The following is a 12,088-nucleotide window of genomic DNA, read 5'->3' as shown; positions in this document are numbered from 1 at the left end:
GGGCGCCCACTCAGCGCACTCATTAACACGCCTTCACTTGCAACTGGTCCCGTGACATGGGTTTCGCATTCCTATTTCCACCAATGACGAAACTGAGTCTCAAGGGATGAGGAGATTTGGCCATGGCCACATAACCGGTAGATGGTAGAGACAGGAGAAGCCCAATGGGTCCAAGGCTGACCCTGACCCCTGCAGCCAGACCTGAGCGGGTGTGTGCGGGAGCAGTGGGACAGGGCTCTCCATTCCAGCAACCCCCATCCCAAGCTGACCCCTGAAGCCCTGGGCTATGCTGGCCTCGACTCCCCACAGAAGAGATGAGCAGATGAGTTCCCTTAAACCACGGAGTTGGTCAAACCGTGGGCTGCAGCTCATTAGTGGATGGTGAAATCAATTCAGTGGGTTGCAGTCATTGTTTTTAAAAACACGGAACATGATAAAAATCAGAATAGAGGGCTTCCCTGGTGGCGCAGTGGTTAAGAATCCGCCTGCCAATGCAGGGGACACAGGTTCGAGCCCTGGTCCGCAAAGATCCCACATGCCGCGGAGCAACTAAGCCTGTGTGCTGCAACTACTGAGCCTGCGCTCTAGAGCCAGCGAACCACAACTACTGAGCCCGTGGGCCACAACTACTGAAGCCCGTGCACCTAGAGCCCGTGCTCCGCAACAAGAGAAGCCATCGCAACGAGAAGCACCCCACGCACCGCAACAAAGAGTAGCCCCCGCTCGCCGCAACTAGACAAAGCCCGTGTGCAGCAACGAAGACCCAACACAGACAAAAATAAATAAATACATAAATTTTAAAAAAAGAATAGAAAATATTGGACAGCCTTGTGTGTTTTAAGGCAGATACTTTTCATTAATCTGTTTATAAATATACGTGTGTGTGTGTGTGTGTGTGTGTGTGTGTGTGTGTGTACTGGGTCACTGTGTCAAATGTATTTTCTACTGCGGGTCACAGTCAAAAAGCATGAAAATCCAGTCAGGGAAGTGCCCTGCTGCCCACTCGGGACGTTGGGAGTGGGGGGCCGTCCTGCTGATGAGGGCACACCCTAATTCACTCTTTGCACTGGGGGCTGTGCTGCTGCCCTTGGAAATTGAGAAAAATTCAAAACACGCGTGGGGGATGAGTGTGGTTTCATTAAGAAAGAGAGGGAGAAGGGCTCTTTGAGAGACCCAGGCAGGGTTTTCTTCCTCAGCCTCCTCCCTCGAAGCCAGGCTGCGCAGCCTGCTGCTGGCTCAGGAAGCAAAGCCCAGAGCTGGGAGAGGGCGGAGGGGTGGGCTCAGGCCGGCGGGCATGGAGACAGAGAGAGGTGTGCAGAGAGAGGCGAGGGGGCCGTGCCCAGGACAGGCCTGGAGCTCCTCGGCCAAGTGAGGGGCTGCTCACTTCCCAAAAGCTCCGCGGAGCAGATGTTCCCCTACCTGCCACGCTACTAATTTCAACAAGTGTGTGTCTTTCTAGCGGCTGCCAGCAACGGCATGGTTTGTTACCATGAGCAATTTTCTTAATTAACAGACATTAATTAGCCATTTAGCAATTTTGCAAGCATTTGTTTAGCGGCTTTCCTAAACATGAATACCACTGTGATAATGGCACTGATTAGAGGGTCCCCTAATTAACAGTACAGGGAAGGAAAATTGAAATCACATAAATTAAAAAGGGAGGGGAAGTTAATGAAGGCGGGACATATTTGCACCTGCAAGTCTTTTGTACCTGTGAAACTTGGGTGCAATGTAAACAAAATAAGATAATTTGAAGCCAACCTCCAAAAAAAGGAAAATGAAAAGAACGGAGGAGGAGGGTTCAAGGGTGAGGTCCAGTCTCCAAGAGGGGGCAAAGGCCTTCTGTCAGGTCCTCAGTTCTTGGCAGGAAGGAGTGCCTCCTCCCTCCCAGTCCTTCGCCGCCCTCCCTGGTAACATCGTGATCCTCAGGGCCAGCGGTGTGGCTCGGGCAGGTCCCTCACACCTGTGCACCCCGGCAGCCAGGGGAGATGAGGAGCAGCTGACTCGCTGAGTGGTCAGAGAAAAAGTAAGTAAAGCCCCTCAGACAGCCACAGACAGGGCCCTCGGTCAAAGCAGTCCTTGCTAAGGACCAGCACTCAAACCCGAGTCTTGTCGTTCCAAGCTGCCCCTTGGCCCTGCGTTCCGGCTGCCTGGGCCCCCGGAGGTCCAGGGGGCAGGGCTGGCGTGTGTGCTTCACCTCTGCACCTCCCCCAGAAGCTCTCTGCAGGACCCTGCTGCCTGGGCCCTAATGAGTGGACAGGGAACAACTTGGCCTCCCTGCCGCTGCTTCAAGACAAACGGCAAGGAGTAGCAGTAAGGGAGTGTGGCTGGTCCCTTACTGCTACTCCTCTAGCTAGGGCTAGAGGCCCTAGCCCAGCAACTTCTCTGTCCTGGGGGGAGCTGTGGGGAGTAGGCTGGTAAGCCCTGAGAGGGGGCAGTGGTTCTGAAGTCTCTCCTCTGACTTGGAGCTGGGGTTTGGAGTGCCGAGGACACGGGAACCCTAGCCCAGGCCAGCCGGTCACCCAGAGAGAAAAGCCCACCACAGTCTGGACACAGGCGAAGATACAGCTCAGCGTTCACCTTCCCGGGGCATGAAGCTCCTCTCCCAGGCCCAGTCAGGGTGCCCAGGCTCTGCTTATGTACCTCCCAGCACGGTCCCCAGCACTACTGGGAACATCACAGCCAGAAAGCTTTTATTCCGTGCAGCCAGAAGCCCACCTTTGCCAATGGGTCACCCACATCCTCCCAAATCTCCATCCTCTGTACCTCTGCTGCCTCCACTCAGCCTGACAGCTCTCCGTCACTGTATCTGTGTCCGGGTTCTGTCCCTGAGACTGGATGCAACAGCGCAGGGAGGGCCCGGCACACTTGGCTTGTTCTCAGGAGCTGAGAATGGGGCTCCACAGTGGGAAAATGCTCGCTCGTGTAAAGATGATGACAGACGTGTTGCCCACCTCCACGAGGAGGTATGGCATCTGCTGCCCTGTGCTTTATTAAACCACAAAAACGTGTTCCTCTCTTTCCAGTCTGCATTCTCAACAAGAGACTGACAGGCAGGTTTAGAGAAAACAGACCTTTAGTCTTTTCAACTTGTTACCCACTCGAGCAAAAGGCTATGTAGGAGGCAGACAAAAAAAAAAAAAGAACTTGTTTTAAGATTCTGACCTTTGTTGGGATGTTGGCTTTTCTCTTCCCCAGATGCTGCACAGATCTGGCAGGAAGGTGGAGAGGACGGAGGTGGAAGATGAGAGAGGGCGGGAGTCTTAAAGCTGGTAATACCGAGTGTTCTCACACAGGACAACTCTCCCCCCTCCCACCCGCCCTCACACTGCCAGTGGGGCCTTCCCTGGCTTCTACTTGCTGAAAGCTTTAGAAGAACCCAAAATAGGTGCATCTGGAAGCCTGCTTGGCCAGGATGACCCTCTGCATCCAGCTCCATTTAGACCATCTCCCTCACAGACCTTGGAGGCTTTTCATCCTAGGTGCTGCCCAATCAACCCTCCTGACATGCCAGAGAGATGGATACGGGCAGACATCTGAGGTGAGCAGAATATAGGGCTGGACCAGGCTGGGGGTCCCACCAGAAGCTTGGGGAGAACCATACCTGCCCAGCAGTCACCTGTTTGTTGGCAGCCCTGAAAGATCATCACTGCTTCCAATGCTCTTCGTTCATGGGGAAGAAGAGAGGCGCAGGACAGGGGTGTGATCTGTCCAAGGCCACACAGATGAAGCTGGCAGCTGAGCCACATCACCTAACTCCAGCCCAGGGCTTGCTCTCTTCATGGTATCACGTCCCCATCCATGCAGACAAAGAAACAGGGTTTGGAAAGAACTGGGTTCAAATCCTGACTCTGCCACTGACTGCGCTTCTCTCATCAGTGAAATGGGAACGATTACAGTAATAATAACGAAGCCACACCTGCCACACGGTACAGATGGCCTTCACTTGCATCAGCTCATGTCATCTCAACTCCTCACTGGAAGGGCTCTTAATTGCTCCACTTTATATAGCCAAAGAACTGAGGCTCAGCAAGGCGAAGCCACTTGACTTGGATTACAAAGCTATTAAGTGGTGGGTCCAGGCTAATTCTAGAGTCCTGGGCCGCCTAGCTGGTCCACCATTCTACAAGCCCGTGAGCAGTGCTCCTAGAGGCTGAAGGACTTGTGGGTGCACCCAGTCACTCACCCACATACATATCCTGGGTGCTGACCTTCCATGTGTCTGGCCAGCCCATGCTGGGGTGAGGGAGGGTCACATGAGTGCATTGGACTCGTCTTGGCCCTGAAAGCTCCCAGGCTAGCTGGGGAGAAGGATGAGGACACAGTGACAAACAGGCTGGAGTGTTGGTTTAAACTGCCATGGGTTCCAAGAGAAGGTGACAGGTAAACCAAAGCTCAGGGAGGCCACAGAACGGAGGCCAACAGGGAGCTGGGATGAGAACTGGGGGCCCCTGGAGGGTCAGAACTCTTTCCATCGTACAGTCCTGCCTCCATGGGGTGACGGCAAGGAGACCTGTGCCGAGGGGACACCCCAACTCGGGAAATCCCTGCCACTGAATCTGGGAAAAGGAAGGTGACTTGCCCACTTCCTGTCTGGGCCTCGCTCTGCCCCAGACCCTGTTAATGGACTTGCCATTCCCCTCAGACGTTACGGAAATACGTTAACTCCCGCACTTCCTTATTCTTTTTCCTGTCACTTCGGCACTGGGTGGCAGCCTCCGAGAGCCACTTAGGCAGGGCCCGGGGAGGCTCTGCTATGGACCATTCCACTAAAACCCTAGATGCTGACAGTTGAGTGAAAGTGCCTTTGCCATCCTCGACGTGGTGGGGAGCAGAGTACAACAGATCCAAGGTCTCTGCAGAAAAGCACCTCAGAACCGTCTGCAGGACCCACCTATGCACTCCCCCCTCCGAAGCTATCCTTGAGAGACATGCTTGTGCACAATGGGGAAAGCTTCCTGGCATCCATCCCAGCTCCTCCAGGACATGTGAGTACGGTTTCCTCATAAGGAAAATGGGATATTCTACAGGTATTGCAGGGAGGTGGTACAGCTGACGGTGCTAGGCACAGGTCCCCAAGCTTCCACAGTCCCCACGCCTGCTGCTCCAGAGCCACTCACAGCCCATTTACAGGGCTGTGGGATCGCCCTCCTCAGCCTGCTGAAAGCCCACACATCCTCCTTTGCGAAGCCTGGCCTATTCCACCCAGCCAGGTGCACTCCAAACGTGGTGCATCCTCTTTGGACATCCTGCCTTATTTGTGGATGCCACGTGGGCTCCTCCAGGGCAGTGACACAGTCCCCACGTGGACGTCCAGGGCAGGGCCTGAGCAGAGCAGTGAGGCGTGGCCAGCAGGCGGACCCCTCAGCCACAGTCAGCCAGCCCCTGGGTGGGCACATCTAACACTTTTGGGTTCAAGGAGCCAGGAGGAAACGTTCGTAACGACAGGAATGACCACGCTGGTCCTCTGAGCTAAAGACTCTTGGGAGTGAGGGAGGACAGTGCCGTAAAATTAAAAACCAAATAAAAAAGAAAATCTGTATTTATTTATTTATTTTTTTTTTAAAGGAGAAAGGTAATAAAAGCTATATGCTAAGTTTAGTATTTCCAAAACTCACGGCTCCTTCGCCAAATGCCATCCCATATTCCCCAAAGCTGCCTTCAACCTGCCTGGACATCATGGACTCTCAAGAGAAACAGAGATGAGACTGAGTCCCAGGTTTTCTGGGTGCAGAGGTGGGCCAGTGGGGAGAACTCGGCTGTTAGAGCCCATGGCACTGGGGCTGGAGTCCTGCCTGACAGCCCCGGGCATAGGGCTGCTCCTCTGTAAGGAGCGAAGAATCCAGGTGACACTCTCCTTGCAGAAAAGCTGTGAGAGTGCTCTGGGAACAGCTGAACACCCCGTCATTACCATCAAGGCCAAATCTGCCTTTAGTCAGAAGGCCTTTGGGGAAAGGGGACTTGAAGTTTTAGGTTGCTAAGAAACAAAACGCTCCACACATCCCTGTTCCCCCCAGCCCCCGACTCCTGGGGATACTGGCCAGTGGTCTGGCAAGAATGCAGGGGTGGGTTTCATCAACTGGCAGCAGGAAACGGATGACCCGCATTACTGGTGACCTGTGCAATCCACCCGTTGGGCGTGTTACTGTAACTGAGTGAATATAAAATTACATTAATTATACACATGGCAACAGGCATGCAACAGACAATCCAATTTGCTCCTTGGACAGGAATGCTGACAGGAAATGCCATAAGCCCATTCTGGGGAGAGGGCCAAGGTGTGCCCGTGTGCCACTGACATCCCAAATCTGTCAGCACGATGTGCCTCCACCCATAGCCTCCCTGTGGCAGGAGGCTGACCACCTGGCGGGGTCAAGGAGCTGCTGACATACAGCTCATCTCAGAAAAAGTTATTTCTCCATTTCGATCCATGGGAACAAACTTGTCAGGGACTCGGACAGTTGCCTTCCTATCCTGCTTCTATCTGTCCCCTCTGGGGAAGAGGCATCTTTACGTGTGTACGTGGGCAGTAGAGGCTGGAGACAGAGCTAAAGTTACCAACTCAAGGCTACAGGGGGCTGAGCTGGGCCACACCCAACCGTGGAGCTATGGCCAGGCTGCAGCACAGCCCTGAGAGCTCACAGTCAGGGGGCTGCCGGCCTCTGGGAGATGAGCGCACAGCAATCACGGCCCTCCGTGGGCACCAGGTAAGGTAGGTCTGACAAGTGGTGGTGGCCCATCTTCCTGGGATGATGGGGAAGTTGTCAGTGAGAGAAGCAACAGTATACGACGTGTCTCCCTTGGAGTCACCTCGGCATAACCTCAGGAATCCTCAAAGCCACCGGGGTCCACTATGTGCAAGGATCAGCAAAAGACTCATTGATTTCCGGCTGAGCAAAGGCCCCAGCTGACCTCCCTCCTCCCCGTGCCTCTCCGAGGAGCCAGGACAGTGCTGGGCAGGTGGCGAGGGCGAGAGGTCTGTGCGCTTGTGAATCTGGCTTCCCGGGACGGGCCGCCAGGACACACCGCAGGAGGCACTCAGATCATGTTTTACTCAAGAGGTCCCATGGAGACAGAGACGCAGAATCAGCAGGCGACGGTTTTCAAAACAAAGGGAGGAAACATGGCAAATGAAAGTACAGGCGGCGTCCAAGACCTAACCACAGTCCCCCCCAATGCTGCTCCCTGAGTCTGCCCCAGCCCCGCGCACAGACGGGAAAGCCAAGCCCCAGGGACGTGGGCTCACTGGTCCCAAGTCCTGGCTTGGCGCCCTGCACCACACCCAGAGTGGAGGCTGGGGTCAGCAGCCGCACGAGGATCCCAAGAGCACGGCCACCACTGTGGCTGAGCTACAGGAAAAACCGGCAACCTATGGCTCAGGGCCAAATCTGGCCTGTCACCTGCTTTTGTAAATAAAGTTTTATTGGAACACAGCTACGCTCATTTGTGTACCATCTGAGACTGCTTTCACGCTGTTATCAGTACAGTTGAGCAGTTGTGACAGAGATCAGATGGCCCACAAAGCCTGAAATATTTACTATCCAGCCCTTCACAGAAAAAGTTTGCTGACCCTTGAGCTTAGTAATGGTTTTCAAGACTGAAGAGGGAAAAAACTGGAGTCTTTTTAAAGTCTCAAGGAAAAGCAAAACAGTGCTAGATCTACTTTCTGATTTTAACCTCACATCTCTTTAATAAGATAAATGAAGCAAAAATTAACCCCGTTTTACGAAGGAGAACACTGAAGTCCAGCGACACAGTGTTATTTACCAGAGCCAGGATCTATGCCACGGACGACAAGAGAATAAGTACCCGGATCCGGGGTCAGCAAACCTGAGTTCTGGTTCCCCCACCAACATGCCATGTGACCAATCTCTGAGCCCCGGTTTTCTGGGCCATTGGTCTTAAACAAGATGATCTTTCACTACTATAACACAATAACCAGCATTCATGACCAGCTGTTTGGTCCCAGAGCATCTCCTTGCTAACCATCTTCCCTGCGTTCATTCTTGCCACAATGCTGGGGAACACACTCTTCCCTCGCTCACCAGCACGAAACATTCTGGGGACTTGATTCCAACCCTGAATTCTTTCAGCAGGTTCGTGCTGTTTGACCCTCGCCTATGCAGTGAATTCAGAAGAATTCTCTAGGGTTACCTCAGGAAAGGGTTCTATCTACCTTGAAAGGCTGTGCTTGGGGTGGGGGAGGGGCAAGGAGAGGCGACTCTGCTTCCAGCTGCTGCTGCTAAACCCTTGAGGCCTCCCTGCTGAAGATTCTTTGTATGTACCTGTGTCCACAGAACTCAGCACTCTTTCCAGGGACACAGGAAAAAGCATTAATACGCAGAACTTATGAGCAGAACCCACGTCCACCTGGCAGAGCACCCAGCCACTGGGTCCCAGCACCCTGGGCTGAGTGTGCGCTACGCGCTGGAGACACAAAAATAAGCAGTACTCTGGCCTTCCCTGAGAGAGTCCCAGGCAGTGTGGAGAGAGCAAGGTGTAACTGTGACCGCAGCAGCATTCCAACAGAGGCAGGTACCAGGTGTGCGATTACAGAACCATCACATTGCGTAGGCAGGGCATGGAAGGATGAACAGGCGTCCTCTGGCAGAGCAGAAATGAAAGGGGCTTCTGGGCTGAGACTGGCATCTGTGTGGCAGAGGCAAGAGTGGGCGTGGTGCTGGGGGGGGCCTCATGCACAAGATGGTGACCCTGGGGCTGGGACCTTCAGGCTGAGGAGTGGGGTCATTCACCTTTGGGAGCTCGTGCAAGGGAGTGGTGATCAGACCTATGTCTTGGGAAGCACACATCCATCCCACTCCTTTCCAAAGATGCTTCTGTGCCCTTCCTCGAGTTAGAAATAAAGACCTGTGGCCACTGGAAAACAGTGAGTTCACAACTGGGGTGCTAATTCCCATCTCTTGCTAACTACACATGGAGTGTGTACCTGCTCCGCCACTAAGCCACACTACAGCCCTGAACAGCCAGCCCTCTTTAATGTTGGCGAGGGTTTCCGAGACCCAGTCCCAGCCATGTGGGTTTCTGGCCGACATCCGGATAGCACACTCTCTCCTCCCAGACGTCTACTGGTTGCAGTAGAGACCTGCTCTGTGGGTAAGTGGGAGAGGCAGAGACACACCCAGGATCCAGAGCCATGCCAATCCCGCAGAACACAGGGAGGACACGCCTACCTTGCCAAGAGAACCAAATCTCCCCCCCAGCCCCCAACAAAAGACTGCCTTTTGCTCTGAAAGTGGACAGGGCTGCAAAGACGCATCCCACTCCTGCCCGCCAGCCTCCACGCCACCTCTTGCCAACACTAAGGCTCCACTGTTCATCACGGCAGCGCAGTGAAGGCGAGGTGCACGCTAAAAAGGCACTGCCTCGTCCACCCAGATAATTCCTGCTCGACTTTAAGCTCTCTGGGCACATGCGTGCACACAGCCTTCCTGCCCTACCCCCTTATGCCCAGACAGACGATCCAAAAAGTACAGATTCGTCCTACCAACTAGGACAGGGAGACCAAGGCTGTGGAAGCTATAAATCCAGATGCTAGAATTCAACCCCAACTGTCCACTGGGCAGAAGAGGGCTGAGAAGGAAAACAGGAAAGTTGGCCAAGGTTTCCCCTTTAGTTTTGTGGCTTCCAGGATGACTGGGTGGTTTCTCGTGCCTCTTCTCCCCTGAGAAGCTTGGGGAATGGCCCAAGGTCTTGTCTTCCTTCCTTGGCTAAGGAGAAGCAACAGGATGGGGTGAGGGAAAGAACCAGGACACTGGGGAGAGACGGGCTGAGGAAGCCCGCCCACTGTCACCCAGGCAGTGGGCTTTGAAACCTGGAGCACCTCAGTGGCAACACGAGGGGCAGCCATGTGGAAGAGCTCTGGATTCATGGGCCAGGGGCACGTCTGCAGTCCCCTCCCAAACTCCCCAACCTCACCCGTAAAACAGGCCACCCCACCTCCCCACAGACAGCCACAGATACCGAGCGTCCAGTACTTCGTCCAGTGCTGGGGACCAGCCCTCACCACAGGGCAGCTGCCGATACACAGAGCTGTGCTCAGATCCTCTCCGCCCCAAAGAATCCTTCAGGAAGCCCCTCTTTCCCTGACTAGACCTTCCTATTACCCCACTCCCAGGGAGCTGCCCCCTTGCCCACTAACATGTAACCTGTCCGAATCTGAGCTAGTCTCAGGCTGGACTCACGGCCCTCACCAACCCCACCTGATGTGGGGTGCTCTTCAGCCAACTCCACAAAAGTCATCTGGCCCCTGAAGTGCCCCCCAAAGCCCTTGATGCCCCCAGAGGACAGGGCCTGGGCTGCTTCTGTTTACCACTGCACCTCCCATGTCTACTCCTTCTAACGTTACATTCTTCTGATGGGCAGACTGAGGCCCAGAAAGATAAAGGCACCGCCCCAGAACAGACTGCAAGTCTCCAAACTCTTAGACCCTTTCCATAACTCCAGAATAAGTCTCTCGGAGTTAGATATTATAATTGATCTGACGAAGGGGCACTTAATCAGATTCACATTTTGGGTGTACATTTTTTTACCTTGAGGCATGGATGGGACAAGACTTTGTCAAAGTCTTCTTGAATAAAAATGACTCGAGATTGAAGAGGCTTCAAGGAGGGGAGGGGAGAATTCTGCAATCTGCAGAAGAGGCCCTGCAGACGTGCTGGGCGGGGCAGGGCTGGGTCTGAGAGCAAAAGCTCTGGCCCTTGTCCCAGGAACCAAGAGCTGGTTCAACAACAGGGTGAGGGTAGCAGGGGCTAGATCACAAAGAGGTCTGGATGTCGTAAAAAGAGCCTGGACTTTATTCTTTTAACGAAGGGATACCACTGACAAGAAGAAGACCACTTGACGGAGGGGATGAGCCACTCCACTGACCTGCAGAGAGCCCAGGCTGGAGTCTGCCACGCAGACCAGGAACACCTGGCGCCAGGGACTGCCTTGCCTCCCAGCCCTGGGAGCCGAGCAGGGCCAGGCGGAGAGCTGTCCCTCCTGGATGTATGTGGAACGGATGCCCAGAAACCAGCCCCTGGGAAGGAGCCCTTGTGAAGACACCTGATCTGCCTTTCATTCTGAACACATTCCCAAACTCAGAGCTGGTGAAGCAGGTAGAGTTGTTCCTGTTTCACAGGTGAGGAAACTGAAACTCCAGTGACACCCAGGTGAGTCACTAGTGACAGAACTCAGGAGTAGTCAGCCCTCCACATCCACGGCGGCAGAACCCGACGACAGGGAGACAGACTGCACTTGGCCATTTGATATAAGGGACTTGAGCATCCACAGACTTTGGTATCGGCGAGGGGTACTGGGACCAATCTCCCCGTGGGTACCGAGGGACAACGGCAGAAGCAAAGACCCAGCCCCCTGGGCGAAGAGCTGACAGTAACTCACAATAGCAAGCTCACCCTGATGAGCTTGGCAGGAACAGGGACAGAGGCTTTTGGACATACAACCTGCTTTCCTGCTTCCACCTCCCCTGTCAGCTCCTGTCGGTGGACCAGGGACAAGGAGTCAAGGTGGCAGGGCCCAAGGGGACCGCCACGTGGGCAGGGTTAAGGAAGGTGACACGTTAGGGGACCAAATAAGACCCGGTGCTTAGCAGGTGCCAGAAACGTCAGTCTAACCGAAGGGTTAAGCACTAAAAAGCCAATCAATCTCGAGAATACCCCGAACCTCTGCCACACTTCACTGCCACCAAGGCTGTACTGAGCCCGAGATTCCTTATGGAAAAAGAAGAAAACTCACGGCGACCCTTGCTCCTGGTTGAGCTGAAGACCTACCTCCATCCTGGCCTCTAGCTCGCAGAAAAGAACAGCCCAGGACACCCCTGCCTGTATCCACAACACAGGAGAGCCAGAGTGTTTACCCGCGCCAGGCAGGGCTTCACAGGCATCATCTCGTGGTGTCCTCATATCCGCCCCAAGAGATAGTGGGTATATCTTCACCCCAACCTGTCAGGTGAAGCAGCTGAGGTTCACAGAGTTTAATGGACTTTCCCAAGGCAACCAACGTGCCAACCCAGGCTGCATGACCCCAGGGCTGTCAGGAAGCACGTTTAGAGAGGGTGAGGGAGGGATGG

At 54.2% G+C, this 12,088-nt stretch overlaps 1 protein-coding gene across 7 annotated transcripts in view; it reads right to left on the bottom strand.

Annotated features, from left to right (window-relative positions):
- SSBP3 (single stranded DNA binding protein 3) overlaps window positions 1–12,088 on the bottom strand; it is a 164,617-nt gene that overhangs the window by 28,724 nt on the left and 123,805 nt on the right. The gene's annotated exons all lie outside the window — the stretch shown is intronic.

Source organism: Globicephala melas, chromosome 1 (assembly GCF_963455315.2).
Source record: "Globicephala melas chromosome 1, mGloMel1.2, whole genome shotgun sequence".
NCBI classification, from domain to species: domain Eukaryota; kingdom Metazoa; phylum Chordata; class Mammalia; order Artiodactyla; family Delphinidae; genus Globicephala; species Globicephala melas.
This window is presented reverse-complemented; position numbering and strand designations above follow the sequence as displayed.